General features: G+C 42.3%; 1 non-coding gene across 1 annotated transcript; it reads right to left on the reverse strand.

Moving 5' to 3' along the window:
- Positions 1-2,710: 2,710 nt before the first annotated feature.
- LOC130038253 (U6 spliceosomal RNA) lies at positions 2,711-2,817 on the reverse strand. Its single transcript, XR_008794632.1, has one exon. It is a non-coding gene; the product is annotated as a U6 spliceosomal RNA (small nuclear RNA).
- Positions 2,818-16,349: the final 13,532 nt, after the last annotated feature.

Here is a 16,349-nt window from a genome sequence, read left to right on the forward strand (position 1 = left end):
AGATTGCTGGAAACAAAAGACAACGAGAACACAAGCTACTAGAATTTGTGAGACATCGCAAAAGCAGTGTCAAAAGGAAAGTTAATAGCTGTGTAAGCGTTTTCCAGGAAAGAAGAAAGGGCTCACATCAATAACTTAACCTTTCAATTTAAGGTCTTGGAAAATGATCAACAAAGAAGCCCAAATCAGGCAGGAGGAAGGAAATAATAAAACTTAGAGCAGAAATCAATAATTTGGAATTCCCCCCAAAATAGTCCAAAAGATCAATGAAAGCAAGAGCTGGTTCTTTGAGAAAATAAACAAGATCGATAAACCATTAGTGAGACACACAAAGGAACAGAGAGTGAGAAAACCTTATAAACCAAATCAGAAATGCAAAGAGGGACATCACAACAGAAATTACAGAAATCCATCCGATGATCAGAGACTACTTTGAAAATCTTTACGACATGGAACAAGAGAACCTTGAATAAAAGGGTAAATTCCTGCATTCTGATAACCTCCCAAGGCTGAATCAAGAAGTCTTTGAATATATGAACTGACCTATCATTATCAAGGAAATTGAAATGGTAATCAATAGTCTTCTCCAACCCCTTCCCCAATAAAAAAGCCCAGGTTCAGATGGATTCACTGGTGAATACTTCCAAACCTTTAGAGAGGATCTGTTGCCAACCCTTTTCAATCTTTTCCAGGAATTTGAAGAAGTAGAAACACTCCCAGTTTCTATGAGGCACATATCACCCTGATACCGAAAACAGAGAAACCCTTTCCCCGCAAAAAAAGAAGAACATTGCAGGCTGAAGAACACAAATGCAAAGATTTTAAGCAAACTACAAGAAAAAAGAAGTTACCGACTCATAAAAAAAAAAAAACATACGCCATGATCAATTAGGATTCATCCTGGGATGAAAGGATAGTTTAATATTCGCAAGTCAATCAAACATCATAACAATAAAAGAAAAAGCAAAAACCACGTGATCATGTCATTAGATGAGAGAAAGCAGTTGATAAGATCTAGCACCCATTCATGACAAAAACTCTCAACAAAATAGGAGTTGAAGTTAATTTTCTCAATATAGTCAAAGCCATCTACCACAAGACCATAGTAAACATAGTTCTCAATAGTGAAAACCTAAAATTGTTACCTCTAAGTTTGGGGACGAACAAGGTTGCCCATTATTGTCAGTTCTATTCAATATGGTACTGGAAGTACTTGCCACAGCAGTTATGGAAATAAATGATACGAAGGGCATCCAGATAAAAATGGAAGAAGTCAAGCTCTCACTATTTGCAGACAACATGATAGTAAACTTAGAAAGTCCTAATGACTACAAAAACACCTTTTAAAACAATAGATTTATATAGTAAAGTGGCAGGTTACAAAATAAATACCCAAAAGTCCATAGCTTTCCTATACGCAAATAATGAAAGAGAAGAAAATGATGTTAAAAAATAATATCATTCACAATTGTGCCTCAGAATATCAAGTACCTTGGAATCAGCTTAAGTAAGGTTGTAGATGAGTTGTACAAAAAAAATTACAAAAACTCTATTTCAAGAAATAAAAGAGGACCTTAGGAAATGGAGACACATCCCCCTCTCATGATTGGAAGAATTAACATCATCAAAATGGCAATACTCCTGAAAGCATTATACAGATTTAATGTGATTTGTATAAGGATACCCATGAAATTCATTAAACTAAGAAGCTTCTGCACCTCAAAAGAAACAGGGGCCAAGATACAAAGATAGGCCATTGAATTGTAAAAACTATTCACCTAATACCCGTCTGTTAAGGGGTTAATGTCAAAGATATACAAGGCACTGGTAGAAGTTTACAAGAAAAACCCCTTCAAAAACTGGGGACAAGGAATGGACAGAAACTTCTTCAAAGAAGTTTAATGGCCAATGTCACATGAAAAAATACTCTTCATCAGTAATCATCAGAAAGCTGCAAATCAAAACAACAATGAGATATCATCTCACACCACAGAGACTGTCACACATCCAAAAGAAGAACAAGTGGTGCTGGTGCAGATACAAGGAGAAACGAACACTTCTTTGTTGGTGCGAATGCTGACTGGTACAGCCTTTTTGGAAAACAACATGGGCATTTCTCCAAAAAGCTAGAAATTGAGCCCTCATTTGACCCAGCAATACCACTTCTGGAAATATACCCCGGGGTCCCAAAAACGCGCAGCAGAAATACCATCTGCACTTTTCTATGTTCATTGCAGCACCATTCAGAATAGCCAGAATCTGAAAACAACCTGAATGCCTGAGAACAGATGACTAGATAAAGGAACTTTGGCACACCTATATGATGGAATACTACAGAGCTGTTAGGGAAAATTTGGTCGTAAAATTTTCCTATAAATAAATAGATATGGAGAGTATCATGCTGAGTGATACTGAGTGAAAGTAGTCAGAATAAGATGTACAGATATATAATAACTGCATTCATTTGTGGTATATTCTTTTTATTAGTGAAACACCATGAGGTACAGTTGTAGACTTACAAATTTTTGTGCTTGGGTTTCTGTTGTACAATGATCAAGTGCCCATCCCTCCACCAGTGCCACCTCCACTTCCACTAATCCCAGTATCCCTCCCACCCCCCTCACCCCCCCATCCCACCCTGCCTCTGTGAAAGGGCATTCCCTTTTGTTCTCTCTCTCTTTTTGGGTGCTGTGGCCTGCAAAAGAGGCATAAAAATATGGAACGCTTCACGAATTTGCGTGTCATCCTTGCACAGGAACCATGCTAATCTTCTCTGTATTGTTCCAATTTTAGTATACGTGCTGCCGAAGCGAGCACCATTTGTGGTATATTCTTAATAGTATGAGACTAATATCCAGGACCAAGGAAAGCAGAGGCCAAGTAGACTTGTCAGTGTTAGAATCTACCATAGTTTTGTGGGGGTAAGATAGAGAAGGACCAGTTTGACAATAGTGGTCAAAAATGATCACACTGGACAAGAATTGAATGCTGAAATCAGGTAAAGGAATATGCGTGATAACCTTTCAATTTCTATATTGCAAACTACCATGCCCAAAATGTTTATATTTTGAGAGTATCACTGTGTTCACATGTATTTATTTAGCTTTTAGTTGGTAGCAGGCTCTGTTCTAAGCACTTCATCTGTATTATTTGCTGAATGCTCCCCACAACTCTAAAAGTTAGCTGCTAACATCATTGTTATGTCTTATTTTGTAAATAAATAATTCAATGTAGAGTGGTTTTAATTTGTTTAACCAGAAAGTAACTTGCTGAAGTTTACACAGGCATTGGTCAATAGTGTGGAAACCATGTCTGAATACATACCCTGAGGTCTTAACCAACAAGCTACTCTAAGAACTTTCAGAAAGGGTCGTAATTTACCCACAACAACACAACATGTCAGGAGAAAAGTTACAGCTAACATCCAACATCAATAATGGAACCAAAGATCTGGCATTATCCCCCTGAAATGTTTAGTGAAACTCTTATTATGCTAAATTCTTTCTAGGCACCAGAGATAGAGAAGTAAGGGTGAACCTGAAAGAACAAAAGTCCCTGAGCTCATGTAAGAAATTTGTTATGTATTCAGTGTTACACTAATTTTTCTTGAGTCACTCCTGGCAGAGCTCCGGGGACCATATGGGATGCAGAGGATTGAACCTTGGCCAGCCTCATGCAAGGTCAGCTCCCTCTGGGCTGTGCTCCGGCTCCGGCCCCAGGTTTACCATTAATGCTTGGCCGGAACAGACACATCTCAGAAGTGTGCTATGGGCCTGGGAGAGGCTCCGGGCAGCACCCCTGCCGGAGTCCCTAAGGGGGAAGGCCAGAGACAGTGCAGGGTGTAAGCCAGTCAGGTCCAATCTCCAGCACCGTTTAGGGCCCCCAAGCCCCATCAGGAATGGCCCAAACAAAACAAATCAAAAATACAGCCACCCACCCACAAGGAAACAAAAAGAAACAAAGAATTGGAGACTCTAAACTCCCGACCTCTCACATCTTTCTAAACAAGGTCCATTCAACACAAATGGCCACGTGGGGCAGAGCAGAAGGGTGCTTTCCACACGCCCATCCCCGAGCGCTCAGCCAGATGCAGCTCCCAACAACCCCCGCCCCTTACTTCACACTTCAATGTATTTTTTTAATCCAAAACAGGAGAGGCAAGTTCCTTAGGTAGGCCTGCGTGCCAATGGCTGCATCTTCACAACCGTGAGGGGCAAAACCCAGAACCAACCCCCTTCGCCCAATCCTGATGTGTTCTCCAACTAACGAGTCAGCTCTCCCTCAGAAACACCCCAAAACCACTCTCTAGTTTATCAGTGACGTATTGGGAATCTGTTACTGTTCTGACAGAATGAATCGCTAGCTGGTCACAGAGAAAATTCTATTAAAGAACGAAGAAACTGGGTCGCATATACAGATACGTATGTCCTGTAACCCCCTGGCACACTGCACGCCTGAAACGGTTTCCAGAGAGGTAAAACCAATCTTACAGGCTGGAGCAATAGCCCAGCGGGTAGGGTATTTGCCTTGCACGCGGCCAACCCGGGTTCAATTCCCAGTATCTCATATGGTCCCTTGAGCACTGCCAGGGGTAATTCCTGAGTGCAGAGCCAGGAGTAACCCCTGTGTATCGCCAGAAGTGACCCAAAAAAAGCAAAAAAAAATCTTACATTTCCACACACAGGAGAGTGTGTGGAACCCGAGTGAGACCTGAGCACCCCTAGGTGTGACCCAGAAACAAAATTAGAGAATGTAGAGTGTATAGATCCCTGGAGAGCCAGGAAGATTTTTGGGTTTTTTTTGAGCAATAGCACAGCGGTAAGGCGTTTGCCTTGCGTGCAGTCAGTCCAGCCAAGCCCAATTTGATTCCTCTGCCCCACTCGGAGAGCCCAGCAAGCTACCGAGAGTATCTCGCCCGAACGACAAAGCCTGGCAAGTTTCCCATGACGTATTCAATATGCCAAACACAGTAAAAACAAGTTTCAAAATGGAGATGTTACTGGGCCCGCTTGAGCAAATCGATCACGGGAGAACCGTGACCGTGACCGTGATTGCTGTGTATGAAGACCATATGATGTCGCTGCAGCACTATTTTGGATTTATGATATTTTACTATTTAAGTCTGGAGAGATTTCTGCCAAAAGCCGCATAGTTCCGAGATTGGATTCTGTGCCTCTCGGTCCATGGCCGTGCTGGAGAGCCACTCGTGGGGGGCAATTCATGGTCTCAGCGGGGCGGGAAAGGCGTGCTGGCTCTGCCCCCCATTCCATGAGGTTGCAGTTGCCCTGTCACCTCCAGCTCATACCTGACTGTCCAATAAGGACTGAGGCGGCAGACACCGTGCTATTGGAGGGGAAAAAGGAGGAAGAGACAGACACCATTTCCCTTCCAGGGGTGGGGGTGGGAGGCATAGTGCTGTAGATTAATGCATAGTCCATTCACATTTCTGCCAAAAGCTGTTGCGTTCCGAATTAGGTCCGTGTACCTCTGGGGCCGTGGCTGTGCTGGAGAGCCACTCATGGGGGGCAACTCGTGGTCTCGGCGGGGCGGGAAAGGCGTGGATATATAGATGATTGAAATCACAGTGAATACGTATATTCTTTGTGACATTTATTAGAGTGCCAAAAAAGAGGAAATCATTGAAGTATATCTCACAAAGTAACTGGTTTTAATTATCAAGGCCAGATATATTGTGAAATTATTAAAATATACAACTTTCATTTTCCTTTTGCTTAAACAATATCATATTAAGTTTTATCAATGAAAATAGTATTGCTGAGTTGCCATTATTTATAGCTAAGAAATAATAATTCAGAATTTTCACTTGATCACTTGATACCCCATTACTCATCGATTTACTCGAGCGGGTGCCAGTAACGTCTTCATTCATCCCTGTTGAGTCCTAGCATAGCCCAATGGTATCTGCTCGTTCTAGGAATATGCAGAGCCTCATTCAGGGTCTTGATGAAGAAGTCTGACCATCTTTTAGGTGGGCGTCCACGCGATCTTTTGATGTCCCGTGGAATCCAGTCAGTAATGGCTCTAGTCCAGCAGTCATCTGTAAACCTCATTACGTGTCCAGCCCATCTGATTTTTGATGCCTTGGCAAATGAGACAGCGTCCTTGATTCTTGAGCGTTGATGGAGATCGGAACTCAGGATTCTATCCCTCATTTGAGTGAAGCGTGATATTCCAAGCATAGCTCTTTCGATTCCTCTTTGAGAGACCCAAATAGCGTTCTCATCCTGTTTTCGTAGGGCCAAGGTCTCTGAGGCATATGTTAATGCAGGAAGAACAGTGGAATCAAAGACATGTGCTCGGAGCTGGAGGTTCTTTGTCCTCTTAGTTATTTCTTCAACACTCTTGAAGGCATTACAAGCCGCTCTCTTCCTCCTGCATAACTCAGGTGCCAGGTCATTCATCATGTTGATTTCTCAACCTAGGTATATATAACTGTTGCATTCGGAGATGGTGGTTCTGTTAAGAGTGAATGGAACATCAGGAACAAGACTGTTTCTCATGAACATTGTCTTTAAGAGATTCCGTTGTAATCCGACCTTTCCATACTCACGTGGAAAGGTGTGTGCCGCTTGGCTGATGTTTGGTGTTATTAGAACGATGTCATCAGCAAAGTGGAGGTGGCATAGTTGCCGACCATCTATCTTCACTCCCATTTCTTCTTATTCCAGTCATCGCATGATGTTCTCGAGGGTGGCACTGAATAGTTTTGGTGAAATTGTGTCACCCTGCCGAACCCCATTCTTGATATGGATGAATACTTCTTTGTAGAATCATAAGATCCTGGTAGTGAATCCGTAATAGAGCTCATGGAGGATCCTGATGTATTGAGTTTGTACGCCCTGATTGGCTAGGGCTTCTATGACCACTTCCATCTCAACAGAATCAAAGGCCTTCTTTAAATCAATGAATGTTAGACACAGTGGCATCTAGAATTCCTGAGAAACCTCAATGAGCTTAGTTATCGTGTGGATATGGTCGATGGTGCTGAATCCTTTTCAGAACCCGGCTTGTTCACATGGTTGTCCTTCATCTAGTGTTCTGCCAATCCTATTCAGGATGACTTGAGTGAACAGTTTGTAGATGACAGACAATAGGCAGATTGGGCGATAGTTGCCAATATCGTGGATATCTCCCTTCTTGTATAGTAGTACAGTCTTGCTGATTTTCCATTGGGATGGAACCTTGCAATCAGACAGGTAGCATGTGAAGAGCCGAGCCAGTGTATTGATGAGTACTGATGGTAAGTTCTTCAGGTGTTCAGGTCTGTCTGACCTTGTCTGGGCCAGGTGCTCTTTGTTTCTTTACCGACGAGATGGCATGTTGAATTTCAGAAGGGAGAACATTGGGAATGACATATCCATCCTGTGGAATTTGGTATGTGGGCAAGTGGACGTGGCTATTAAAGAGATCTGAGTAGAAGTCATGAATAATCTCCATTGCCCTTCTGGAAGATGTGATAGATCCATCACGATGTCGGAGGGCAGTCATCTTGGTCTTGTAGTTTGTGAAGGACAGGCGGGCATTACAAATGCTTTTCCAGGCTTCTGCCGCATCTTCCAGCACTACTGCTCTCCTGTCTTTTAGGTCATCCTTGATCGCTTCTCTGCGCTGTTTTGCCAGTTCGGATGTTCGCTTGCGGTTGCCTGAGGCATGTGCCAAGCCACGTTGATGAATAAGTTCAAGAGTGTTCGAAGAAAGGCGTTTTTTTGTGGTTATCTCTCTCTTAGCATTCCTTGCACAATCATGGAGGTGCTGAATCATTTGATCATATTGCTCATCAATGTTGTCAATGACGGCATCTTCCCTTGTTGCCCCAACAGAGCCAAAGAGCTCCCAGTTGGTGGTCGTTCTGGGAGTTCTCTTCTTAAACTTTGCGTTCTTTTCTCCCCGTTCTGTGAGGTAGAATTTTGCATGAAGGAGACGGTGGTTCGATCCCGTTTGGAATTTTGGGACAATAGCAGCATCTGTTAGGCAAAACCACCGATTGAATATGATGTGGTCTATTTCATTGTGGAACCATCCACCGGGAGACTCCCATGTCCAACCTTTAGATTCAGCCTTTTGGAACTGTGAGTTACCATGGATGGTCTTGGTTGACATGGTGAACTCAGACAGTCTGTCACCCTGTTTGTTCCATTCTAGGCCATGGGTCCTGATGTGGAGTTCATCAGCTGATCTTCTTGGTCCTATCTTGGCATTAAAATCACGGACAATGATCTTTTAGAAGGTGTGGTCTTCTTTATAGAACTTCTCCAGCTCCATGTAGAACTTCTCGATTTCTCTTTCACTATAATTGGATGTTGATGCATAGACAACAAAGATAGAAACTGCCAGCAGTGAGTCACATCTATTCAATTGTAATCGATTCGGGTTATTAGGCATTTGAATGAACCAATGCTCATGGCTAAATTCGTGTTGACAAGGATACCGACACCACCGACGCCTCTTTTGTCACATGTTCCAAGGAACAGTTCTTCTCCAGTGTCAAAAATGGCGTGATGTGATTGATGTCTTCTCTTTTCGGTCAGATCAATGATGTCGTACTTGAGTTTTAAGTGACGTAAATAATCCTGGAGACAACCTAAATTTATTTTCTTACTTGAGTGAATTGAGTAAAAGATTCCATGTAACTTGCATAATAATACTTTTGTCTGGACTACTAGAAGTTTGTAATATGTTCTACATTATGGGGATCAATAAGTGCTGGTAAATGGGGAACAAATAAACAGACAGGTAAGGTTCTTGGCCCCTTTTTAGAGGCTTTTGTCCTATTTTTTATTAAAATACACTTCTTCCAGAAAGAGTCAGACTGATTATGTGCCAGCTACTGATGTAATTCTTAACCATAGAGGAGGTAAGCAAGAACTGGGGGCTAAATGTCATATTCCCAGTACCTCTACCAATAGTGTAGGAAATGACTAGAGCAATGATTCTCACCCTGCTTTATACAATGGCCCTTTCCAAATTTGTTTCTTTCCCATGCACCCACATCCTACCAGTTTGCCAGTGAACCTTCTATTATTCTCCCTTTTAAGCAGATTTTCCTCTATGGCCTTCTTGGAATATCCTGGGGGCCCATAAAGGACTAGGTTCTCCCTGGCTGATAAGTACTAGGCTAGGTAGAAGATGTCTTTACACTCTAAAAAGAGTCCTAGAAGATAATTCCCTGTCAAAAAAGGTATATCACACTATCAAGAAGAAAATATCCAGTATTAGCAAAGAGCTGATAAATGAACAAATTTTCCAACTCCAAAAGACAACAATGAACAAGAATTATCCAACCTCATTCTGTTTCCATCACCCTTTCAAAGACCAGATGTTATCTTCTAGGTTAGATCGTTCATCCAGTAGCAATACTATAATCTCACTCATTGTCAGGCTCAACTGAGTTTCTCTGTTTTCTGACTCCCTGAGACTGGAAGAAATATAGGCAGGCTTCCAGGTTTCCAATACTTTCACCTTTGGAAGAATTCCATTAGCAATGGCCCTAACCACCTACTTAGTGATCTTTTGGGACTAGTTATATTTTTTATTGCTTGTTTTGGGACCACACTTGGTGATGCTCAGGGTTTATTCCTGGCTCTGCACTCAATAATTATTCCTGGAGATGTTTGGTGGACCACGCCATGGATTAAACCCTGGTTGGCCACGTGCAAGGAAAATGCCCTATCCACTGTACAATCTCTCCAGCCACATGAACTTTGATGTTCTTAGAAATACAGATACATACTTAAAGGATAAATATTTTGAAGTACAACACTCCCAGAACCTTGGTTCTGTTCCTATCTCTGCTCCTGTTCCTCGTGTGACTTTGTATTTGGGGAGGTGATGCATACTTAAAGCAGTGAGAAACCTATAGGCTAAAGGCTCTATAGTCATCCTATCCTCTTAACTCAGATCCTGAAAGTCCTTATATTTGCCAGACACAGTGGGTATTACCTGGATTCTATTTCAGTTTAAGTAGTCAAGAGTTCATGAATTTCAGCAAAAACAGGTGACTAAGGTGCCTGGCTCAATATTGTGTTCTCGAGTTCTCCATTTTATTTACTGGGTGAGTTTGGAAAGACATTTGAACTTACTGGATCTCATGTTCCTTTGCTTGTAAAGTAGAACCAACAGTAATACAGACTCCATTAGTATATCTATAGCACAGGAGAAGGAAAAACTTGCTAGGGTTAGAACTGGTCATAGAGAGTAGGGAAATGAACTTCCAGGGTTCCAAAGTTTCCAAGGGAATTCTTAAACACAGGCAAGAGAGGCAGAGAAATTATTTTTTGTGTGTATTCCTTTATATTAAATGTCTCATAATTACCACTGCATTTAGTCTCCAGTGCATTTAGTCCTGAGAAGTTTGTGTACATGGTTCTGTTTCTGATCCTGTGTCACCTGTTAGTAAGTGGGAGATCTAGGATGTGATCTTAGTCCAACACTCCTGTGTCCCAATGTATTTCGCCCCTTGGGTCAGAGATATACCTAAATGGGCTGAGTGTATATTTTGCATGTAAGAAGCTTACATTCAATCTTCAACACTGTATGGTTCCTTTGTTATAAGAGGCCCTAAGCAAACAAACAAAAAGTGTCTCTACTCCTTCAGACCTTACAGAACTTTCTGGAGTAAAGGTGAAACTTCACACAAATTGTTGTCAATGTCGCAAAATCAGAACCTGGATTTGTGAGAAAAGCTTAAAATAAATAAGTACCAATTGTTCCACTGCCTTAACTTATCATGAATCTCTTTAGCAAATGAGATAAAATAGTTTTTAGGAAAATTAAGTCAATTTGAACTTAAGGAGGAGTATATACGAAGTAGTACAGGCAGAAGCCATGTGAGAACTAAATGTAAAGAGGAGTAACTGAAAATTATTTAATGAAGTGTTACAGGCAAAGTCAAATAGGAAAAAAGGAGAGTAAGTGGAAATTATGTAAAAAAAACCCATGTAGCATAGTTTAACCATGAGAAGAGAAATAATGATAGGAGGAATAGTAAAACATTACCATGGAAAAGTTAGAATTTTTATTTTAAACATCCAAAAATATCTTATGACAGGTTGGTTCCTTTGGGAGACAATAAATATTAAATAGAATGACAATATTTTCTGGGTGGAAGTATTGTTATTTGGAGGATGTTTCTTATAATTTCTTATATCTTATAAATATGATTCAACAGAATTTTTTAAGAATGGCTAGAAAATCTCTAGTTGCAAATTATTTTAGAAAACATAGCTGTTACTGGGAGGGAGATAATAATGAGAGCAAACTTCCTTTTCTGTCAGGAGTAGTAAGGAAACAAGATTCCTTTTCCTCTGAAACTAGTGTTGATATGGAGAATAGATAGAGACGAGTATACACATATGGATTATTCAGGCATTTATGAGTATTTTGATCCTAGAAAGATAGAACACGGATTCAGCTATTGAATCTAAGTGTAAGGTGAATTTATTTTTTTCATTCATGCATTCATTAAGCCAGCATGTTAAGCAACTACCATATATTGAGGTAGGACTTATAGATTTATAGATGCATAGTTCTAGTCATGACCGTAAGCATTTACTACTGTGTGTTTGGAAGGGATTATGATAAATGAGATTAAAATTGTGCAAAGTTTGGCACTGAAAACAATATTGGACAACCTAGAAATATGGTCTTAACAGACAGGTGGCGTCTGTAGTTAATGACCTGGTATTGTGGACATCCTAAAGTCAGGAGTTGACCATTGGTAAAATTGACACACAATTAGTGTTGAAGTATTAAAACTAGAAAGGAGACTAGTGCAACAAAAAATGCTAAAAGTTTAATAGGTAGTAAAAAGAAGAAATCTTAACATCCCAGGTCTTGGTACTCAGCCATGCATAGGAGTGAAGTTGAAGTTGAGTAAAGTTCTATGTACAGTAATGGAGATTTTTTTTTACTGTATCCAATTGGATATCATTAGGAGTCATTTAGTCTCAACAATCTGATTCAACCATGGGCATAGGTACATATTTTTATGTAGCATGTTCAATCCTTGGTAGATTTTGTTCTCCAGGTTATATGCTTTGTTTGGGGGACAAACTGATGATACTCAGGATTTACTCTTAGATCTGTGCTCATGAGATCATATGTGGTGCCAAGGATCAAACCTGTGTAGGCTATATGCAAGAGACATGTCTTACCCATTGTACTATCTCTCATATTTCCCACATTATCTAAATCGGGGTATATGGAAAGGATCTGCACATTTGTGCTGTCTCATAATGTATCCATAAGTACTGTGGGCTGGAGCGATAGCACAGTGGTAGGGTGTTTGCCTTGCAAGCGGCCAACATGGCCGACCCAGGTTCGATTCCTCTGCCCCTCTCGGAGAGCACGGAAAGCTACTGAGAGCATTTCACCAGCACGGCAAAGCCTGGCAAGCTCCCCATGACGTATTCAATATGCCAAACACAGTAACAATTGTCACAATGGAGATTTTACTGGGCCTGCTCAAGCAAATCAATGAACAACTGGAGGACAGTGACAGTGATAAGTACTACATGGCTGGAGAAATAGTAGGGCACTTGCCTTGCACATAGCCTACCTGAGTTTGATCCCCAGAAGAGCATATGATCCCCTGAGCCCCTCCAAGAGTTATCCCTGAGTGCAGATGCAGTAGTGAGCCCTAAGTACCACTAAGAATGGTTTCCAAAAAGAATCAAACAGAAAGAGTGGGGAAAATTATTTTTCAACTAACTGTACTGAGTTTTGTTGAAATATGCATGAATGGTAGAATAAACTTAATAATAGAATGAACTTAAGCAAATGACTTTTTCTTTCTGAGTCTCACTTTCTCAATCTGTGAAATATGTTCAGAAATTCCTATCTCCTGTGATTTCTGTACAGGTTCAGTGAAGTAATAAAGATCAAAGTTAGTATCGTGTTGGCTTATTTTAGTATTCATTAATACTAGCGCCATTTCTTGGCTTTAATGGAAATTGGAAATACACAGTTTCTTTAAGATTTGAAGCCTAGAACAAGTCAGTGGCTGTGTTAATATCTGCTTGAGGACATGAAGGCCACATTCTGGTTTCTATGGCAGAGTCCATCTGAAGTCATTCTTTGTTCCTCTGTTTTTGTGGCTTTAGGAATAGGATGTTACCACTAACCATATAGATTTATTATATCGAAAATTCTTGGTTGTGGGGGTATGGTGCCGCCAGTAGGTCAATCTGTACCTGTGAGGTGAGTGCATCAGCAGCCTGATGGCAACGTCGGACTTTCAGATACCCCAAAATTGCTGCTGTGCCTTTGGCCAGACCCCAAAAACTTAGGGCAAAGTTTACCAAGAAAGTAAAGGTAAAGGTAAAGGCCCTCCCGTTGATCATCGATTTGCTCGAGCGGGCCCAGTAACGTCTCCATTGGAGACTTTGTTGTTACTGTGTCTGGCATATCGAATACGTCATGGGGAGCTTGCCAGGCTCTGCCTGCGGGCGAGATACTCTCGGTAGCTTGCCGGGCTCTCCGAGAGGGGCGGAGGAATCGAACTCGGGTTGGCCATGTTGGCTGCGTGCAAGGCAAACGCCCTACCGCTGTGCTATCGCTCCAGCCAAAAGTTAGGTATGTGGGAAACACACCCACAAACCACCTCCGGCTCAGCTATATAATTGGAGGCATGGCCTCTCTGGTTCCTAATTGAATTAACAGCCATGATCCCAAAGACCCAGAAACGAATCTTGGAACCCAAAGGCTTTTGGCAGAAATGCGTCCTGTTCCTGCAGTAGCTTACTGGGGCTGGGCCACTCCAGGTAGGAATAGGTTTCATGCCTTGGCCTGTTCACCTTGGTGGCCCGGTGACCGCCATCTTCCAGAGGCCACTGGACAGTCAGGTTTGGGCCTGCAGTGATGAGACACGCTGGCCTTGGCCCTTTCTTCCCCATCCCAGTGAGACCCCAAGTTGCCTCCTACAAAAGGCCTTTCTGGCTCCTGATCAAGCAGATTAACGGCCATGATCCCAGAGACTCAGAAACTAATCTCAAACCCAGAGGCTTTTGGCAGAAATGCATCTGGACCACATACAAGGTGGCTGCCATCTCAGAGCTTATTGGAAAGCCAGGTATGAGCCCACGGTGACGGGGCAACTGCAATCTCATGGGAAGGGGGGTGGTACTGGCTCGTCCTTCATGCCCTACCAAGGTCGCCAGTTGCCCCCCACAAGCGGCTTTCCAGCACAGCCATAGCTCCAGCGGCAAAAGGACTTAATTCAGAGCCCAGCAGATTGTGGCAGAAAAGTGAATGGACCATGCCTTAAACTCCGGCGCCATGCCTCCCCGGGAGGGAAAGGGTGTTGTTCCCTTCTGCCTCCCCCCCACCCCCGACCCCGGCAGCAAGGTGGCCACCGCCTCAGAGCTTATAGGAAAGACAGGTATGAGCCAGCGGTGATGGGGCAACTGCAGTCTCATGGGAAGGGGGGCTGTACCGGCTCATCCTTCACACCCTACCGAGTTCACAAGTTGCCACCCATGAGCTGCTCTGCAGCATGGCCATTGATCCAGAGGCAAAAGGACTTAGTCCAGAGCCAGGCAACTTGCGGCAGAAAAGTGAATGGACCATGCGTTAAACTCTGGAGCCATGCCTTCCCGGGAGGGAAGGGAATGGGTGTTGCTCCCTTCCTCCTTCCCCCCACTCCCAGCAGCAAGGTGGCTGCTGCCTCAGAGCTTATAGGAAAGCCAGCAGTGATGGGGCAACTGCAGTCTCATGGGAAGTGGGGCGGTACTGGCTCATCCTTCACGCCCTACCAAGGTTACAAGTTTCCCCCCACGAGCGGCTCTCTGGCACAGGCATAACACCAGATGTACAGAAACCAATCTTGTAATTATCTGGCTCTTTGCAGAAATCCAAAATCTGCGGAGATAGTGGCTGCGTGACATATGATTCTCATAATCAGCTATAGAAAACAAAGTATTTCACAATGCCTTTTCAGCAATTCTGATTGTTGTGGGGGGAAATTCTAAACAATAATCGTGCATCTTTTGTAGAAATAATGAATGTAATCAAAGTATATAAGTTAAGAGGAAAGCATCTGCCTCACAGGCATTGGGAGTGGCGGGAGAGGGGTATATTGGGGTTCTTGGTGGTGAAAAATGAGTACTGGTGAAGGGAGAGGTGTTTGATCATTGTATCACCAAGACTTAAACCTGAAAGCTTTTCCCATAGTAATTCAATAAATAAATATAAGAAGAAAAATAAATAAATAAATAAAACTATGAAAAAAAGTAAGGTGGAGTTCATGCCCAAATCAATAAGCTAATCAGTGGCTGAATAAATAGCAGTACTCCTACATACAAAAAGAAAATTCTTGGCTGCAAGTGACAGGATCACAAATCAAACTAACCCAAGCAAAAGAGTGGATTTTTGTCTTAGATTCTTAGGAACTTTGGGATCATAGGCACAGATGGGTGGACAAGATTCAAATGATGTTTTATCCCTATCTCAGACTCTTTTTATCTTATTGTGCTAATGATATCAACTTCTCAGAAACACACATCAGTGCAATTCTAGTGCAGTTATTACAGAATTGAGGGCACTATTGAGAACCAGAAGCGAAGAGCAAGCCATTTTTTCTCACACTATGTATATTGAATAGAGCACTGGAATCTCATTAGTTCTTCTTGGGTCCTTTGATTATTCCCAGAAAAATCTTGTGAGAGGAGGTAGGAGAACTGGAGGAATCTTGTAGAGGAATGGAGGAATTGATAACTACAGTATGTCCTAGCCTGAATCACATGACCTTCTGAAGAGAAACTAGAACAAGGTACAGTGATAGCTTCAATGATTACTTAATCACTTAACTTTCCGTTAGTCGTCGATTTGCTCGAGCGGGTGCCAGTAACGTTTCCATTTGTCCCTGTCACGTGCTAGTGTAGCCCAATGGCATCTCTTCACTCTGGGAACATGAAGAGCCTCAAACCGATCGTTCATGATCTTGATGAAGAAGTCTGACCATCTGGAAGGTGGGCGGCCATGCGGTCTTTTGACATCCCGTGGAATCCATTCGGTAACAGCTCTAGACCAGCAGTTGTCTTTAAATCTCATTACGTGACCAGCCCATCTGATTTTTGACACCTTGGCAAATGAGACAGCGTCCCTGATTCTTGATCGTCGACGGATGTCGGAACTCCAAATTCTTTCTCTCATTTGAGTGAAACGTGATATTCCAAGCATAACTCTTTCAATTTCTCTTTGGAAGACGCGAATAGCATTCTCATCCTGTTTACGTAGGGTCCAGGTCTCTGAGGCATATGTTAATGCAGGAAGAACAGTGGAATCAAAGAGATGTGCCCGGAGCTGGAGGTTCTTCGTCCTCTTAGCTATTT

This window comes from Sorex fumeus, unplaced genomic scaffold, assembly GCF_029834395.1.
Source record: "Sorex fumeus unplaced genomic scaffold, SorFum_2.1 ptg000073l, whole genome shotgun sequence".
Classification (NCBI taxonomy): domain Eukaryota; kingdom Metazoa; phylum Chordata; class Mammalia; order Eulipotyphla; family Soricidae; genus Sorex; species Sorex fumeus.